Here is a 17,027-nt window from a genome sequence, read left to right as displayed (position 1 = left end):
CCTTTATTGTAACGACCACTATTATTATTGAATGCTTTATCACCACTCGGATTCTCGACTTTTTTATTTCTATTATTCCATTTATACATTGCAGTATTATTATCATAATTGCCAAAGTTATTAATACCATAATGCTTATTATTGATACTTAAATTACCGCTAACACCCAAACCATTAACCGGATTGGGGTCTTCATTATTTAACGGGTTATTATTAATAATATTATCTAACGGGTTATTATTAATATTATTATATCTGTATATTGCCGCTTCTTTATCGCAATCATCCTGCTTATTTTCGATCACCAACTGAACGCTAACAACAACCCCATTAACGTTAACACCCAAATCGTTAACCGGATTGGGGTCTCCCATGCTTATCGAGTGATTGTTAATATAATTATATTTATCGAGATCGCCATGCTTATTTAATGACCATTATATGTAGTTTACCATAATTTATTAATAACCATTATATCTTTACCATTGGATCCTTAGGTATAAACAATTTTTATTAAATAAATACGCAGTTACCATTGTAACTAAATTCTAAAGATTAATAGTAATTTAATACTATTTATTTGGAATTAATTAATTTAGGAATAATAAGAAATATAGGTTTTTAATAAATATAATGACCATTATATTTAAACATTATATTTATTATATTCAATTAACTAATAATAGTAGGTTTCTGTTAATAATAAAATTATTAGTTTGACTATGATCATAAGGTCAAAATTAGCCGTTGCAATATAACCGTTGGGGTCTCTGCACACTCTATTTAATCAAGCTTAGCCAGATCAGTTCTTCAACTTGTCCTCACGACGAACCACACTGGTTGGTTCGAAACGCGTCGACAAAAGATTGATTATGTGATTTTGCCGAAGATTACTAAACAATATTACATAGCAACTGAATAACTCATATAATAAAACATATTCATCATAAAGACCAAGGAGTTTATGAAACAAATTATATATAACAACTTGTTGAGAAAAATGAACTTAATTGTATTAATTGGAAACAAAAGAAACCATTACAACTAGTGCCTTGGTGTTGTGCAGGTCCCTCCCAGGGTCCAGCAAGAGTTCTCCTTTACTTTGATCAGCTCACCCACTTCCAAATGAAGCTAAGAAAGGATTGGAATCTCTCCTCTCAAGCTCTATAAGGGAGTCCTAATTTCAGTAGCATCTACCCTTAGGAATGTTCAGCTTTCAACCTCCTATATTTATAATGCTTTGGAGGAAGTTAATTAGGTCCACCATCAATAGGATAAGCCCCTCTTTCAATGGGATAGCTCCCCTCTTGATGGGATAAGTTCCTCTTTCTTTGGGATGCATGAACCATCTGGAGGCGCTCAATCCACGTCAAACCATCTTCTAGAATGCTCTAGATTCGACCACAAGTAACTTTTTTGAAGTAAAACTTGCGCCTTTTGACCTTTACAGGAGTACGCACCCACCCCTTTACAGACAGAGCATACAAGTACGCAGGTATTATGAACTTGAGGTGCGTACACGCAGGTAAGGGTAAGAGAAACTGCGTAACCAGAGTTATATTGACTTTTTAAAGACTTTCTCTCTTTCTTGGAGTTTGACATGAGGAGTAGAGGTATAAGACTTGCCAAGGAGGATAGTATGACAATTGATGGAGCCATACTGACTGCAAATAGTCATGGTGACAAATTTTAGTGTAACACGGGTAATCATATTAGATCCCGTTTCAAAGTTTACATTGTTCAAATAATATTGAAAATTTCTTGTTGCATTATTTCAACACTCCCTCTCAACAAGAAAGGGATTATGAACCACCCTTATCCTGCACCTATGGAACTCAAACTTCCCTCTTGAAAAATCCTTTGTCAAAATGTCAGCACCTTGTCTCTCTTTCGAAATGTATTATAGCAACATTATCTGTGTTTTCACAAAGTCTTGTAAATGGAGATATCATATATCTATATGATTGGATTGATCGTGAAATACATGACCCTTAGAGAGCTTGATGCAACTCTAATTATCACAATAGATCAAAGTTGGATCCATCATCTAACCAAATAGCAACACAAGTATCTTTCTCATCCAAATCACCTCACATGATACTCGACTTGCAACCATGTATTCTACCTCTGCTAAGCTTAGTGCCACAGATATGTGCTTGCTGCTATAGCAAGAAACTATTCTGAACCCAACATTAAAAATTCCACCTGATGTATTATTTCTGTTGGATGGACTTCCTAGCCAATCTGCATATGTGAAGCCACATAACTGCACTCCCTTTGTCCATTTGTACCATAGTCCAAACTAGGTAGTGCCTCTAAGGTACTGTAAAACATGTTTAACTTGCTTCCAAAATAATTTGGTTGGCCTAACCATAACTTGGCTCAGTTTGTTGATTGCATAGCACATATCTGGTCGTGTGTTCACAAGATACATTAGTGAACCCACTAGCTACCGATAAATGGTAGGATCCACTTCTTCACCTGATGTGGCATCCTCCTTCCTCCAATTAGTCACTAGAGGTGTTTCCATGGGTTTACAAATCTCCGTGTGAAATCTATGTAGTATCTCATTTGCATACTTTCCTTGATACAAAAATAGTTCTCCATCGCCTTTCCATACTTCCAACCTAAGGAAGTAGTGCATGAGACCCATGTCCTTCATTCCAAATTCCCTTACAAGGTCCTCCTTGCAAGATCTGATCAGTGGTTCATCACTAGTCAAAATCAAATCATCAACATATAAGAGAATAATAACCAATTTACCTTCTACCAAGATATGATAGAGGCTTGCATCCGCTTCACTTTTGGCAAAGACCAAACCGATGAGATAACTATCAATATTGGTGTACCAAGCAGAAGGTGCTCGTTTGAAACCATATGATGCTCGCTTGAGTCTACACACATGAGAGTCTCGATCAAATTCCTCAAATATTTTGGTGGCTTCATGTACACCTCCTCCTCAACAACCCCATTGAGAAATATTTTTTTCATCCATCTAGTGGATCTTCTACCCCATCTGTGCAGCAAGTGCAAGAATTTATCTAATGGATGAGTACCTAGCTACAGGAGAAAAGTTCTCCTCATAGTCAATTCCCTCAACTTGAGAATATCCCTTGGCAACAATCTGGCCTTATACTTCTCTATGCTTCCATTTTCTGCATGCTTAAACATGAAAATCCATCTCAAACCCACAACTAATTTATCTACTACTCTTGGGACCACTTCCGAAACACTTTTCTTTACAATGGATTCATATTCCTACACCATTGCATCAACCCATATAGGTTTCTCTACTACTTCCTCGAAATAGTATGGTTCAGTCTCTACAAGCTCAATCATTAGAGCCATGTAGCTAGTGTACTGTTTGCATGGCCTTCTCTACCTACATATATTTGAAGGAGCTCCTACATTCTCCCTTGCATCTTGCACAAGCCTATCAAGTTCCCTAGCTATTTGTTTGCCTTCTATTGATGGTTCTGCTTGAGTGTATGTCTCCACTCTCTGCTCCTCAATTTGTGGTTTCTCCACAAATTTGTGAGGCTCCTCCTTTGGGGATAAAATCTCCTCTTTTGGTGGGATATGAAGCTCCCTATCAAGAGAGCACTGCATCGCTTTCTCCTCATCAAAATTTACATCCCTTTACACACTTGTCATTTTGAGGGAAGGTAAGTACACATGGTAGTTGTGAGGAGTTTTTGTGTAACCCACAAATACCACAACTTTGTTGTAAACTCAAGCTTATTCCTTGATTCTTTGGAATCATGGCAGTAAATAGAGGCTCCAAAAATCCTGAAGTGCGACACATCCGACTTTCTTCTCGAGAAGGAATCTTCTGGTGTAATCATACCAATAATCTGATGAGGACTCTAGTTCTACAGGTAGATTTTTGTGTTTCATTCCTCTTCCCATAAATGCAGAGGTATGACTTAGTCATGTAACATAGCTCTTGCAACTCCCACAATGCTATGGTTATTTCTCTCAGCAACCCCATTTTGTTGTGGGTTTTTAGGTACTATTAGCTCTCATGGAATGCCTTATTTTGCATGAATATTCTTGCATATACTAGAAACTTACCCACCTCCTTTATCGCTCTTGAGAGCCTTCACCTTCTTTCCAATTTCTTTCTCAACTAGTGCCTTCAATTCTACAAACTTGGAGAATGTCTCATATTTCTTTAGTAGGAAGAAGATCCAACACTTCCTTGAGAATTCATCAATAAAAATGACAAAATATTTGTGTTTGAAAGTGGAGGCTATTGAGAAAGGTCCACAAACATCAAAGTGGATCCTTTCGAAGAATACATGTGCTTTGTTGTCCTAATCATGGAATGTGGATTTTTTGTACTTCCCCAAGGTACATCCTTTGCATACATCATTTTGCTCAAGTGATCCTTTGGGGAATCTAGTGCTTATTTGCTACATAATCTTCAAGGTGCCATGATGAAAATGGCCATGTATTTTATGCAAAAGTTCACTAACATCGTGGCTCTACAATTTCTTCGCCTTAGTGCTTAATGCAACATAATATTCCACATCTATCTTATACAGTTGCTTCACACAAACCCTGGTCTGCTTCACCTATCTAGTTTCTATGTGCCTCAAAAATTATTTCCCTTTGCTAAAGATCACAGCATAACCAAATTCTTCCAAAACTCCAACATAGATGAGATTCTTCTTTAGGCCTAGAACAAACATGACATCCTTGAGTCTCAAAGGGGTGCCCAACTCCCTCTAAAAGGTGAGTGTACCAATCCTTGTTGTATTGTACCTTTCATCATCCCCCAACTTAATATGCATCTGGAGATATTTCTCCTTCAGGTCATTAAAACTTTCTCTACACCCTGTGATGTGGAACAAGGCACTAGAGTCCAAGTACCACATGCTCCCCATCACTATGTTATTCATGCATGCGATAAAGGTGAAGTCAAGCTCAAACTGTGAAGAAAAGGCTTTACCTCCTGCTCCTCCTGAGGTCGTCTTGCTTGAATTTTTGTGTGGACACTTCGTGGCATAGTTCCTGAATTCACGAAAATTGAAGCATTTTATTTTGGACAAACCTTTCTTCTTTCCCCCTTGGTTGGATTCTAGTTTTGTTTGAGAATTCTTTCCTTTGCCCTTCTTTCCCTTTCCAACCAATGCAAATTTTTATTCATCCTTTCCCTTTGATGAAGTTCCATCTCTGGTATTATGCCTTATTTCCTCCTCTACCAAATCGAACCACAAACATTCCCAATTTGGTAGTTTCTCTCTCCCGTTCATTGAATCTTGGTAGCTATGCCATCTCTTGGGAAGGCATAGAAGGGATAGGCTTGCCAAGTCATCATCTGAAGTAGTAACACCAAATCCTACAATTTCACCACGAACTTGTGTGAACCTACTCAGATACTGTTGAATAAATTCATTCTTCTACATCTTGACATTTCAAAGTTTATGCTTGAGCACAAATTACCTATGGTCACTGTTATTCTGGAACAAATATGCTATTTCCTGAGACATTGCATAAGGAATATATTTCCCATGGATACTTGTGACAATGTGGTCTTTCACTCCCTCAAACATTATTCTCCTTTCCTTGGCTACATATTTATTCCATTGGGCTAGGTTCTATGCATCATATGCCTGTGGTTTTGTGAAATCTATCTTGATGTATTCTAGCAATCCATTGTCATCCAATACTACCTCCATATGATCCTTCCATGAAATTAAATTAGAGCTACCTTCCAAGGAATACTCTAGTATCAGCCCATTGAAGGTCATCTACGCAACTCTGAAGAGACCTTGCAACACTGAGTTGCATATTCCAACCCCCTCAGAAAAAAATTCGATATTCCTGCTCTAATGTGAATTTTTCTCTGATACAATGTAGAAATTATTTGTAGATTTGAAACTTCCCATGAAGTTTTAATTAAAATCACAAGACACAAACCTACTCTACTACTTTGGAGAATTCAATTCACAATTTAGAACATCAATCATAGACATGCAATGAGAAAAAACACACGTGCACACAATATTTTTCTAGGGGAAATAAATATGTTAAAAAACCCTATGCATGCTTGCATTAATATGATGAATAGATATGTATTAAAATTTATTTTCCCAACTGAGAACAACCTGTAATTGAATAACCTATCTCTCTGCTCACTGAGAATCTCTGTCCAGACTTTGTGTTACACAGTATTTTGTCACACTTTCCATCATGTATCCTAAAGCATCAAAATGATGAAAGTTTTCACCATATTCACAATGAAACATATATAGAAGATTTTCTGAAGAATAGAAGAAAAATTTCCCTAAAATAGTTCCTAAGAAAACTTCTCGAAAACCTAGTTTTCACGATCAACACGTTTTGCACCACTGGTGACCCATGCTGTTTATTTGTTTCACTCTTCTGACTCAGTGCTTCCAGCCTGAATTTTTATAGCAAAACCTGCATTGAAGCTCTTCAGGCAGTCCTTCCTAAAGTGGAGGATAATATTCTTTTACTAGAAGCCTCGACCACGACGATCCGGTTACATGTGAATAAGTATTAGAGAGAGATCTCCCATTCTTGGTCCTTGATCCTACTTTCATGGATCTTACGCTTGAGTTGTGTAACCTATCCCTCCTTTTATGGATCCTTAAATCCCTCTCCTTCCCTATAAATGATATCCCTACTATCCACAACTGGTTGGTCATTGCTTTGCTTCATTCCTATGATGAAACTATGCCTAAATGCTGCCCATTTTTATAAGAAGAAGGAGTGCTTGAATGTCTTGGCTAGTACTTGGAAACTCATCCAAAGGAGGCTTCCAACATCAAGGCTTGAGTGGTATATGTTTCCTTCATTTTCTATTAATAAATACATCATGTGTTTACTTTCCATAAGTGTGTAAATCATTACTCATTTCATATGATACTCCTTGATCTGTCATATAGTTTAGGTTAGAATGAATGATGTTATGTATGCCTTGGTCATTTTTGTTTGATCTTCCTTGCAAGTACTGTTCCAAAACGGAGTAAAGAGGATTGAAATTGGAAGTGAGAAGATTGAGGTTGACATCAATGGTTGTTTAGCATCAAAGTGACGTAGGTCATCCATCTTACTTTGTATTTTCTTATATAAACTAGGAAAGTTTTCACATGTTAGTCTAGTTTGTTGCTAGATCTTCTTATAGGACTAGAGAGATCACTTTTTCCCATGGAAGGGATTGTATGCACAACAAAATGGCGTCCCCACTAGGGAGCCTATAGCCCTTTCAACCTCCTTTTTGTGTTTGGTCTATTTGGTCGGTTTGGTTGACCGTGTAGCGATCTATAATTTAGATTTTGTATTGGTCTACATTTTGAGTAGTCAATCCTTTGGAGTGTTAATTCTGGACTTATCTTTGATTTTTTTTTTCCAAGTATTTCCCATCCAGCGCATTTTATCATGGAATAGTCATGCTACTAATGTGGTTTTTTCAATTATAGTAGTGCTGAAAGGCGTGTCAGCATAGGTTTTGACTGATACAGTCGCGTTGATCCCTAAAACTTGAGAATTTTTAGGGTTTCTATCAAAAAGTTCTAGTGTGTCTTGACCTCTGAGGTATCTTCCCACTCTATGTGCTTTGTATTTCTCAATATTTTGGTTGATTTCTTGTTTTTTTTCAAAATCCATCCCATTACTTTAAAGTAGTGGAAGTGAAGTCTGGTTGAGTCCTTAGGGTTTTAGGTCAATTGGTTTTATTCCTTGTTACTTGTGTGTGTGTAAGGAATGTTGATTTTGCTATTGATTAAGAATGATTAATTCTTTTGGAAACCATAAAGAAAAAACATTTTAATTTTTTTAGCTTTTATCTCAAGATTTACTTTTCAAAATTGCATCAAGTTAAATTACATTGGAAAGTCATTCTTGGGATTATAATTGAGCATAGATCACATTTCTTGATTCTGAAACATTAATGAAGTCCATTCTCATCCATTCAAAAATAAAAGTGAAAAGATTCAAGTAGGTCCATTTGAATTTAATTTCATTTTACTTTTGTGAGTGCATTGAAAACGAAAAGTGAGCAATTCATGTAACTGCACATTAATGAAACAAATCTTATTCTACTTTTGTTTGGTGAATTGAAATAGTGAAGGTGAATGATATAGTTAGGATAATTAGTTTGTTGCATACTTGATTTTTGTATTAGTGTGTGAACCTATTCCCTATGTTATATAGCTTTCATTTAATTGAAAAGAATTATTTTTTCATGCTAGCTGCATCATAGGTGTCCAAGTGACATCGATCTTTGAGCCTTAAAACCAAAACTTAATTGAAGATCAACTTAAAATTTACCTCAATTAACCTAAGGAGCATTTTTAATTAACGAAACATTTAGAGGTCTAGGCTAGAGATGAGTTTCAGTGTCATTAAACGTAGGAGCTATCATTCTTTTCTAGTGTTGTATCCTGGGGGTGAAATCCTATTCCACGTATGGAACTATATAGGATTGTTCTCTAGTACTTTTGGGTATATCGGAGGCACTCCATGCATGGTAAGTATATGGGAATGCTTTCATCAAAGAGTTACACATTAGATAGCACTATTATGGACTTCACTCCCACGTACCATCATCTACATTTGGGAGTCCCCAATAGGTTGCTATCCATCCACAGGTAACCAAGTCTGGCACCATGTATACCATGATACATTGAACACAAAATTTAGGGAGATTGGATGTCTTATGTTAAGTACTTTGTTTTGCTAAGGTGTATATATCAGTTCATGGTTTCTTGGTAAAACCTCATGCCTAGATGACCCCTTTTTGATTTTTTTCCTTTTTGTTTATAAAATCAATCGACCATGGAATCAAAAATCACCCGTGAAATGAAAACTTCCTTTTGTCCTCAGACCCCAGATATCTATGGAAATATTGATGCACCCGATTCACCTAGAGTTGTAGGTTTCATACTATTGACCCCGAATCCCTTGAAAACCAAGGAGTTGAACTTGGTCTTGTCCTAAGCATCCAACCCCTTGCTTCCCAGCCACCTCCAGAGTCGGTAGGCTCATCCCAGGACTCTCCTTCAGCTAGTCCTCAACCTATTTTAGATTTCTTGCTTTTTCCTCCTAATCCACTCTTTGAATCAAATTCTCATGTGTATTTATCACCTCCACATCCATATAGTCCTTTTGATACTCCCAACGTACCTTTGATTCCTTCTCCCATAACGACTTGGGTTCCCAACCAAGAGTTGTTCCCAATCATGGAAACAAAAGGTGATAATTCACCTATAGGGTCGACACCCCAAGGTATTCCAATGGAAACATCTAGAAATCACATTTCCAGTACAAATATTGATCCTTTGTTACTTCTTCCTGCTAAAGACTTTCCTTATGTTTCTGCTCCCCACATCATGACGAGGCTAAGTACACCTCCTACTTATAGTACACCCTTGGTTCCACTAGGTTATATCTCTCCCAACAATTGTTTTTTAGAAAATAATGGTGCAAATTCACTATTTCACAATCCCATTTGGTCCACTAGTGTCACTCCTACTACCAACTCATTTGTTCCAAACATGTCGGTAACTGCACAAACCCCTACCACACCTACACTGTCGGCAAGTGAAATGCATGTTCCTCTTAATATTTCTTCTCCTCCTACTATAGCCACGATAACTACAGTCCCCAATGTGAGTGGACAATCTAAAAATTCATTTGTTCCACTATCTGGGGGGGCAATTCCTCTACCCTACATACCTCCTGCTTCTAGTGGAAATTATCCACCGCTCCCATATCAAAGGCAAGTTGACCTATTGCTGCCATTTCTAACCCATCTAGAACATCAATTCCATCTGTATCAGGTAACGTCATAGGGATCCCTTTACAAGGTCATCAAGTCCCTTTGACTCAACCTTCCTACCAGCAACCTTATACTCCTACAAGCTCTCAACAACTCTAAACTCCTTATTAGCAGGCAGGTCCTCAAACACAGTTCGGTCTTCAAATGTAATATACATATGGGACTGGTAATCCTCCTCTGTAGCCAAAAATTCCTATTCAACTGTAGCATGGACCCTACCCACAAACAAAACTGTAGGTTTCATACCTGCAACCACAGTTGTAGGTTTCCTACCCACAATTACAACCGCATATGTCTTACTCGCATCCGCAACTATAGGTTTCCTACCAATCCCAACAGTGACCTTATCAGCAACCATGGAAACAAGTTCCTATTCAACCCTAGCAAGGACCTTACTCATAGCCACAACAACAAATTTCCTATGAATCCAAATAGGGACCTTACCAACAACCATTTCCATAGTCGTAGCAAATGCAACAGGGACCTTACCAACAACAATATGGTTAGTTTTCTTCAGAAACTGCATATGTCCAATATGGTCACTAGACTTAGTATGGTCAAACTCTTTATGGTCAACCTCCTTATGGTCAACCTCCATATAGTCAAACTCCATATGGTGAACCTCCATATGGTCAACCTGTTGGGATGGGGTCCCCTAGGTCAATTTTGGGGTTAAAATAACCCAAGTTTTGATTTATTTTTGTAAGTAATGAAAAGTACTGTGATTTGTGGATGCGGAGCGCGTAGATGATTAAGAGTTAAAGGCGTTTTAGCCCCTTGTTTATGTAAATATTGAGTCAGTTTTGAGTCGGTTATGAAAAAGGCTATAAATAGATGTGTCTTAGAGAATCTATGGCATGTCTATGTAGAAATCAGATGTAATGGATCGATAGAAGAGTAGTGAAAGTGTAGAGAAGTGGGTCAGATAGGAGAAGAAAGGCTCTGTAGCTGAGTGCGAAGAGGCCTAGGTAGAGTCTAAAGCTGAGTGTGTGGACCTCTGTAGCTAAGTGCGTAGGGTATTTTTTAGTGTGTAAATCTGAACTGAAGATCAACAAAGAAAGTTACAGAAGAATTCTTGTTTATCTTTGTTTACCTCTATTTATGATATATGTTGTTGATGAATAATGTGTTTAAGGAATATTGATCTAATGATGTGTGATTCTCTTGAATAAGTCTTAGCAAATGTACGCAATGCATGTTAAGTACTTTCAAGAAGATTGTGATGAATCCTGTTATGTTTACTAAATAACTTAAGTAGATATGTGCGGACACTAATTAAGGGTTGTTCTCCGATGTGCGTAAGTGGATAAATCAAATGTTAAGGGTCTGCAAAGACCTTCACAAAGGTATGAAAATTATTTTAATAGAGTTGTAGTACCAAGCCCTAAGGTCTTATTGACCTGCGCGAAGGCAGATATGAGGTGCTAAAATACATCACACTTGTTTATGGATGCAAAAACTTGGTTCTTCCATCTCACCATACTACTTTGGGTGAGACTGTAGCATGCACTATGCGGGTTGTTTCCAAAAGGGCCAGTAGTGTATGGATTTGTTGGTTTGTGCAGCGAACTCTGAACCTGGGTCATAAGCCAACAAATGGTTCTGTTGCTGGGACAGGGATCTGATTGAAAGAGATGTGTGATTTCGCATCACTCGAATCCAACCAAGAAAGAAATTGAAAAGTGGTTGGATCGAAAGATTCACGAGTTCATGGTGCAAGAAAACAAGAATATGCTCATGTCAAAAGAATAATGGCTGAGCAGGTATATGTATACAAAGATACATGAAATTTTCTTCTGCACTTTTCCCATTGAATTGTACGAGTGGTTAGCCAAATTGAAAACGAGCCAAGGAAGGTGGAAGCTTGATAAAACTATAATGTGGACTCCTGAATTAGTGCGACGATTAGAAGTCTCTGAAAATAAGATCATGTGGGCTATTGATCATTAGCTTGATTGAATTTTAGGAGGGTTTGTTACAGAATTTGCACTTGATAGCTCAGTCAGCTATAGTGAAGAGGAGCAGTGATTTTTAAAGGGACCGTGAGGTAAGTATTTAAGATCTCTGAATACTTGGATTAAAATGTTGTTGTGCGAAAAACCGGTTATGCCATTGCCTTGATGTTTGGAGCTACACAAAGTGGAAGACTCTTCAGAAACCATGAAGGAATGGGACCGGAGTATAGTCCATTGATTGGACCTCCTTTAAGTGATGATGAAGGGGCTAAATGGACTCTTCCACAAAGCATTGTTAAACTAATCACTTAGGGGATTCCTAGAGTAAATCATCTTCCTATTCCACCTCTGCCTCCACCTCCACCACATACACCTTTTCCCACACCTACACCTCCACCACCACCATCCAACATTGCGAACACCATGAAACTATCGATTTTCCAAGGCATAGGGAGTGAAGACAGAGAGCCATTCTAGTTTGTTGTGAATGTTGTGTGGACAACACAACAAATTACTAATGACAATATAAAGAAGGCACAATTGGTTACCGCTCTACAGGATCGCACAATGACTTTGTATATTAAGTATTGTTTTGATAATCCTCTGGCATTGCTAGCAGATACTAAGGTTACTTTAAACAAAGAGTTTAGTAAGCCTAAGTTTGACTCGCAGTCAGTAGTTGGATTTAAGGAAATCATGATGAGGGTTGATGAGACGCCTTGGGAATTAGACCAAAGTTTGAAGTGTCAGATTTGAGAAGCTAACATGTAGCTCACAGATGGTCAACGTCATGAATGATTTATAGCTTTGCTTCTGCCCCACCTAAGGATTACTCTGTTGCAATAGAAGATAGGGACATAGGTAGAAGCCCTAGAAATTACGATGAGATATCATGCAACACCCATTCAGGATGCAACCTTTGGGGTACAACTGATTCACTCTCAGTTACAGATCCTTTGCTTAGAATTGCAGAGCATGAAGAAAGACAAGGAGACTAAACCAGAGGTGCACACAGAATTCTGGTGTCTGAAGTGTAAGAGCCAGGGTCATGATAAATACCATTGTCCCATATTCACGAACTCTATTATAGGAGGGAAACCAATTCCCTTGAGGCTAGAAGCTCCAGCAGGACCAAGCATGGGGGCTGCGTTGTGGTGCACTATTTTTCAAGTTGCTGGAAAACGTGTGACGAATAACTGTCATTTGCTTCAAAAGTTTGTCAAGACCCCCAGTAGCTGTTTTGTAACTTCTACAAATCAATGGTCCACGATGAGTGCCATTGTCACAGCTATGAGTTGATGATGGAAAGAACACCTACATACTAGATGCAAGCAAAAACTCGACCTCCAAAGCATGGCACCAGAGGATTGCACGGAGGAAATTATGGATGAGGACAAGGCTGAGGAGGAGGAGGGCCTAGTAGAGGCTGGGGTCAGGTTATCTGTTACAATTGATTAAACACCAGGTCACTACACACAGGAGTGTTAGAATCAGACACACCCTTCATGTAACTACTGTATCTATTTTGACCACAGTATAGAAGAATGCCTAGTGCTGATAGCTAAGATGTAGGAGAAGAAGGCATAACCTCAACAAACTATGCATAACTTATAGATGATGAGAGCTAAACCCTATGAGGAAGATCAAAGCATGAATATAGTGTTGAGAAGTGAAATAATGACTGGCGATGATAAAGGTAAACAACTTGAAGAGGACGGATGGGTCAGTAAAGCCCTAGAGAAGGAAGTGGGTTTTGATCTGAATCATGTGAAGGAAACATTTATGGAAGCCAAGAAAATCTTCACTGAGGCATCCACCTCAGGAAGTCCAGACATGATACAAAATACCAGCGTGCCTACATAGGTTGAACCCTCTATGCTCACTACATTTTTGCAGACCTTCATAAAACTATTGCGCGATAGAAAAGTTGTGGAAGGCCTGCAAGAGTTAATAAAAAAATGCACCAATAAAGGAAAGGTCCCTGATGGACCCCGAGTGGTCAGAAAAATTGGCAAACATAAGGCAAGAATAGGGCACGAGATGAGGCTCATCACGTAGATAGGGGATTATGAGATGGACCAGGTCATCTTGGATATGTGGTCCGATGCAAACGTACTACGAAAGAAAACATGGGAAAGAATGGGGAGACCTACGCTGCAGTGGTCTCTGATTCAGCTCAGAATGGAAAACGAGCAGAAAATCATCCCTATGGGACAATTATACAGACTAACAGTTGATGTAGAAGGTACGAGCATGATGGCTGACTTTGAGGTGATAGAGATCATTGACGATAGTAATCCATACCCCGCACTCCTGGGAATTGACAGGGCCATTGACATGAATGGGGCCATCAATTTGAAGAAGAGGACAATGTCGTTTGAAAAGAAATCGCTTCGAGTTGTAGTACTGTTGGACCTTGCAGAAGGGGAATGCTACACTGAACCAGTCCATGATTATGAGGAAAGTTAGGATGAACTGGATAAAATCTATAAAATAATAGCATGAGACTAGGATTGGATCAATCCGATAGCAGATTGACGGATTGCATGGGACTAGGAGAGTTCATGCACCTCTGATTTAGATGAAGAGTCAGAGAATTGGCAAAATCTTTTGCATGAAGTATCAACACTACGTTGTAATATGATGACGAAATCGCTACGATGTGTTTCATCAAAGGTAAGGAACTTACCCTATTATGATGGTTTAACTAACGTGGATAATGTTTTGGATGCATTTGAATGTGAAGTCCCTGAGGATCACCACTTCAAAGCTTTCGATTTGGCATTACATGCTACACCCGCACGATGGGGGGTGTGCACAAGGATAGCCTTGATGGATGGCAGTATTATAGAAGAATAATGAGGTTATATTTTGGACACTGTAACACTATATTGACTTAGAAATATAGCAGGAATGATGATTCGTGCAACCAACTAGCAAAATGGACTAAATCATGGGGGACAGAACCGCAGCCAAAGTGGGTACACATATTCTACCATACTTTGGATACAATTCCCATGAACTGGTATCTGGAAATAAAGCTTTGCCATGGCATCATGGAGTGGGATATATTGAGGGAAGGGTTCTTATTGACCTTCATTTTTGAAGATGGCTTCACAAGCATTGATGAAGCTCTATAGGAGATTAAGGCAATTATCTTAAGAATGCCGCAAGAACCTATCGAGTGGGCCCAACCAGATCAAAGCACCCAACTACACCATGCACTGGAATGCTATAATGTGACAACTAAAGAGGAAGATGAAGATCTGAGAATATTAACATTACAGAGGTAGAAGGGCATCACAAAGTCAAGGGCCCACAAATAGACAACCTGGACATCACCATGTCATTGAATACAAAGTGAGTAAACATTGGTACTAAAGCAGAACCGAAGTTTACAAAGATTGGATATTATTGGGATGACACTATTGTGGATAAATTTGTTGTGTTGCTCCGAAAATATCAAGATTTGAAGGACATAATTGGCAATTTGGGCGTTATGAAAATTACTCTGAAGTCAGATGTGAAGCCTATTAAATAGAGGTTGTATCACCTTAATCCTAAATACAAGGAAAGGGTTCTCTAGGAGTTAGATAAGATGTTGGAGACAGGCATCATAGAACTTGTGGAGGAATTTGATTAGGTGAGCCTGATGGTGGTTCAGGAGAAGAAGTAGAAATCAGACAAGTTGCAGGGTGATCCCATGGTCTTGACAGAGGAAGATCTCAATGAGATCGGGGATAAAATTAGGGATACCATGGCTGAAGTGCCACAACAGTTCAAACAACAATATATGCAAATGCTGGGGAGTGTCCAAATGGATATGTGCGAGCTGTAGATCTAGGCAATCAGAATACAAGTGGGCGTTAGACAAGCGAGCGCAGAACAAGCGAGCCTGGCACCTGGGATGAGCCAAGAAGCCGAGTTGGTAAGGACCCTAGACCTTAGGACTATTGCATTGCCAGATGGGTCCCTTCACGTGGAGTCAATCGATGATCACATCATCCTGAGCACACTCAAGAACATCGAGCTAAACATAGCATCACTCCCCAACAAGATCTTCCATGCGCTACATGCAGGGGTGACAGAGGAATTGAGAGCTCGGGAGCAACGCGCTCTCAACCTCATTAGCGAGTATAGAGTGACCAATTAGAAGATGTTCACTAAGAAGATGCAGGATTTAAAGGAAAAAGAGACATTCTAGGCGCAAAGTTCACAACTTGAGTCAGCAGTCAAAGAGGCATGCACGATGGTGCCTGAGCTTCATATCCCTAAGGATGCACAGCGAGAAGTGAATATCATAAAATTAGCCGCTGGTGTGCATGAAGCCAAAGAAGAGATTGGTCAAGTTAAGTTTGAACTCAATATGAAGATCACAAAGTTGCAATTAAAGTTCTAGACCATGAATCTGCCTGAGTTTTGGGAGTAGCGCGGAGCCGTGATCAAGGAATGAATGACCACTCTGGATGCCACAGTCGCTAAGTACACAACATTATTTGAGTAATAAATGGAGTTCGTAACCAATCTGCAGGAGGATCCAAACCTATAGAAACTGAATACAGAGGTCAAGGAGCTGCAGTGACAATACAATGAAATTAAGGCAATAATGCGCTCCATAGCACCAGCGCAACGCCTAGCCAAATTACAGGAGGGAGAGTGGCTCCTAGCGTAGGTCGAGGAAGCATAAAAGAAGGAAGCCTTACTAAAGGCTAGGTTGCTTCCATGGTTGGAAGAGGCTTATCAAGTCATGACAACCATCCAAGATAAGCTTAAAGGCTTTCAGTAAACACAACAGACAATGAGGTTGGCTGCAGAAGGACCAACTACAGATAAGTTAGTTGAAGAAGTTAAGTAGGCAGTAACTCAGAAAGTTGCTGAGGTCATCATAATCCAAGTGCAGCTGGGGGATCTTCACAGCAAGATCACAGTGCCAACTAAGTGACTCGAGGGTGAGTCGTAATCTTTGCGTTGGGGACCTGTTGGGATGGGGTCCCCTAGGTCAATTTTGGGGTTAAAATAACCCAAGTTTTGATATAGTTTTGTAAGTAATGAAAAGTTTCCATGATTTTTGGATGCAGAGCACGTAGATGATTAGGATTCAAAGGGGTTTTGGCCCCTTTTTTATGTAAATATTGAGTCATTTTTGAGATCCACCCATGGTTCGCAGACCATGGGATTGTATGAAAAAGGCTATAAATAGGTGTGTCTTAGAGAGTCTAAGGCATGTCTATGTAGAAATCAGATGTAATGGGTCAATAGAA

The sequence above is a fragment of the Pinus tabuliformis genome, chromosome 6, assembly GCF_031772625.1.
Source record: "Pinus tabuliformis cultivar Carrire ecotype Pingquan chromosome 6, CPIR1, whole genome shotgun sequence".
Taxonomy (NCBI): domain Eukaryota; kingdom Viridiplantae; phylum Streptophyta; class Pinopsida; order Pinales; family Pinaceae; genus Pinus; species Pinus tabuliformis.
The sequence above is the reverse complement of the archived record's forward strand: the minus strand, read 5'-3'. Positions refer to the sequence as shown.